Here is a 3,836-nt window from a genome sequence, read left to right as displayed (position 1 = left end):
AGAAATATATTTTAGTCTTTTATTGGTCCTTAAACTTTTCTTCATGTAAAAAAGAAAAATATATAGGTACTTCCATAGCAGAAATTTTGAAAATAAAATAAAAATAAAAATAACGTGATCTAAATCTCCTCAAATGTATGTAATATAAAACACAACGAGAAAAGTTATAGTCATGTTATATTTGAAAAAAAAAAAAAAAAGAAAGATGTGACATTTTCAGGACACATGCGTTCTTTTTTAAGTAATTAGAATAATTTTCTCTCTTTCTCTAAATATTTTGTTGACTCTATGTTATATTGTTAAGGTGACAATTTTTTAATTAAATATTAATTAATTAAGCGAATCACTACACTTTTTTTTAGTACACCTTGAAAGAGGGGGAAAAACCTAGTAAAAACATCACCCTTCTTCATGAGAGAAAAAGAAAAAAAAGAAAAAGAGAGGGAGAGAGCCCAAGAAACTATGCTTCTTTTTCTTTGCAAAGGAAAAAGAAAAAGAAAAAACTATTAAAAAAAGTTAGAAAAAAAAAAAATGTGGAGAATGTGATGAGAACGTGAGTAGTTTTTTAGAAGTAAAGAATTAGTATGTAAATAAATTTTGAAAATGTGTTTATATGATATTAATACATTAAAATTTGGTAGTAAAAAGTTGATAATGAGAGATTTTTTTCCTAGTACAACATGTGGAGGTGGAGATCGAACTCATAATCTTTTACTAGGGATATATGTCAATTACCGCTTTGCTTTGACAAATGGTGAGAATTTATTGTTAATAAATAAGAACCAAATGTATTTTACTATAGTGCTTACATCAACAAGGATCAGAATGCTAAAGCGAGCATAGCTTAGCGGTAATTGACATATATCTCCAACCAAGAGATTATGAGTTCGAATCCTCATCCTACTAAAAAAACAAGGATCGTATGTGTCTTAATCAACTGAATCGACGCAGTGCAACTTATGCTAGTAAATTCCTATCATCGAGATTTATTATTTCAGCTGAGTAATTAATATTGTGATTAGCATAGAACTCAAATTTGAGATTTCAAGGTATTTCATAATTCAAGCTATCACTCTGCCATCCCCACGGAACACCACTTGAATATTTTCATGTTGGCCTTTGAACTATTATTATTGTTACATTCAAACCCATATTTTTACAATCAATTTTTATTTTATTTTCTTAAATTAAGATATTGGCCTAGATATGAAAACAGAGAAAACACCAAAACATTACAAACTAAATTAAAAAAAAAACACCGAAAAAAAATTAAAAAAGTTGGGATAAGGTAATTTCTATCCTTTATTGTTTTCAATATAACAAAAAAAATGGAACTCTCCACAATTCATTGCACACAAAAGATTAAACACACTGAATTATTTCATAAAGATAAAAAGAAAAAAGAAAAAAGAAAGAACATAAATCCCGGTGAAGGAGAAATGGGTTCAAGGGCTTAGTCGTAACTTTCTCTTCCGATAGCATTTTAGCAAATTCAGTGAGGGCATCTTCATTGGTAGCTTCTCCATCAATTGGCTCAAATTTTCCAGATTCCAAATTTACCCTTGATAATGGTTTCTTCAGCAATTTCTCCCCCACCTCTACAAGTTTCTGTAAATTCTCTTTGGTCGCAATATCCACAGACGATACATTACCAGTTAATGTGTCATCCTGTATAACCACAATTATATATTTATATTAGATGATGTTTTATTTTTTTTTAGTTTTAAGAGTTTGTTATCTCTGATAATTAGAATAAGCTTCTAAAAATATACCTGAATACGAAGATAATTTTTTGACAATGCGAAGATTGGAAAATAGTAGAAATATGGTAATCGACCATATCAACACTGGCATCGCTAAAAATATCAACTATAGGTGTTGCTCCAGCGTCGTAGACCCAATTAAGCATACCCCATTTGGCAGACTTAGCAGCACTATATTTGCCATCATTCTTGGCTGCACCAGTGCCTAAAGAAAGGACCAACATCTTTTTTGTTTCCATGGGTTTTGATCTTCAAAAATTCACTTTTTTGTCTCATGGTCTTGATCTCTTTAGTCACATGGGTTATGGCAGCTAAAGCCTGCACATCAATTTCAACCAAATATTATTAATTGGGTAACAAGACAAAAATATAATGGGTTAAAACATAATTTTAGTCTGATCAAACCATTCGATTTTGATTGAATGAAGTATGATTGTATGTATGATAGCATCTACTATACCAAGAAATATATCAACTAACCAAGGAATGAACTAGGATTATGAACTAATTGTAATCTATAATCTAATCATAAAGTCGATTCCATGATTATAAGTTTTGTTCTTTCGTCGTTCAAGTAACAATTTAGTGATATTTTCAATCTTTGTAGAATATTTTACCCAAAAAAGTTTTTAATATTAAAGAGAGAGGAGTTTACTGGATTGTTGGCTGCAACTCCTCCATCAACCATATCAAAAGTACGAGTATTTCCATTGGAGTCCTTAGTTTGAAATTCATGGCTTTGGTAAGAAAGTTGTGCTGCAGAGGTACTAATGCATACATCAGCCAACCTTGGATTCTTCAACTCATTCCATTTCGTCTGACACAATGTAAGAATCCATAAATCAGTGACGTGTATCATGTTAGATATATCAGTGATGTACGAGAGAAAAAACTTCCATTTCACCGATGATTTTTTTTGTGTGATAAATTTGCAAATATAATTAACTACTAGTTTTGCCATACGTCGATTGTGGTGAAGATGATAGGTTGAAGACGTTTTATATCGAACGTGGGAATAACGATATGGGTCAGCGTTTGCCTAAGAGTTAGGTCTCCAAGTAGTCCATTTATCAACGACCTCAAGTATTTCCGTCGTACTTTGGTCCCGTGACTTGGCCAAACAAGTTCACCACTGACTTTGAACTTAACAAATGGCTGCAGATTCCACCACATACGACGCAAGTTTAGTAAATGAAACAATAACGAAAGTGTTGGAAATTGAGGAAAATGGGATATAAACTTTCTTTGTGGGAAGATTTTTGGAGCATGTTCTAAATAAAAAACGAGTGATGTCTTTGCTGCGTATATAAAGGTCGATGTGTTTTGTCGGGAGCTGAAAGCATGGTGCTAACCAAACCACCCGTGCTTGTTCCTGCAATTATGTCGAAGTAATATGCTATTCTCACATCTGGACCGTCCAATTCCTAACCAAACCAAATCACCAAAAAAATATTATTAAATACACATTAACTTATCATTCGTTCTAATATCATATAAAACTATCGCTGGACTTAAAATCTTAAATTGATAAATTAGGACATATTTGACATTTGAAACATATATTATGATCCTTACCTGAAGCTTGGACTCGAGAGAAAGCAAGAATAGTTCCGGGAATGATGCCTCTAATGCCGCCTCCATCAACACTCAAAATTGTTACCATATTTCCCTTTCCCAAATCAGTTGCCATGTCAAATTTCTTGATGAGGGAGAGAGCTCTAATTTCTTGATGGAGAGAGAGAAATGTTTGCTTTTCAATTAGAATTTGGAGTGTGGGAAGTAGCCATCTCCAAAGGGGTTTTTATAAGGAAAGAAACTCAAATAAAAGGAACTAATAGAATAATATTCAACAAAACTATGGGAAATAAAAAATATATATTGTGTTATTTAATCTTCACGTGATGAAATTTTTGGTCTTGTGTCCAAATTAGTGTACTCTTTCCAGAAGATATATATATATATTAAAGTATTGCTGTGTAAATGAAGAAGCTTCATAAATTCTTGGTTTTATTTTATTTTTTTTAGTTTAACCACGTGGCCCATTACTTTATTTTACTTTAACTTTTAACTTTT

The 3,836-nt window shown here is 31.6% G+C and overlaps 1 pseudogene; it reads right to left on the bottom strand.

Moving 5' to 3' along the window:
- Positions 1 to 1,362: 1,362 nt before the first annotated feature.
- LOC148212797 (patatin-like protein 2) lies at positions 1,363 to 3,453 on the bottom strand (annotated as a pseudogene).
- Between the last annotated feature and the right edge of the window lie 383 nt (positions 3,454 to 3,836).

The sequence above is a fragment of the Momordica charantia genome (assembly GCF_013281855.1).
Source record: "Momordica charantia cultivar OHB3-1 chromosome 2 unlocalized genomic scaffold, Mcharantia_2.0 BLBB01000002.1, whole genome shotgun sequence".
NCBI classification, from domain to species: Eukaryota; Viridiplantae; Streptophyta; class Magnoliopsida; order Cucurbitales; family Cucurbitaceae; genus Momordica; species Momordica charantia.
This window is presented reverse-complemented; position numbering and strand designations above follow the sequence as displayed.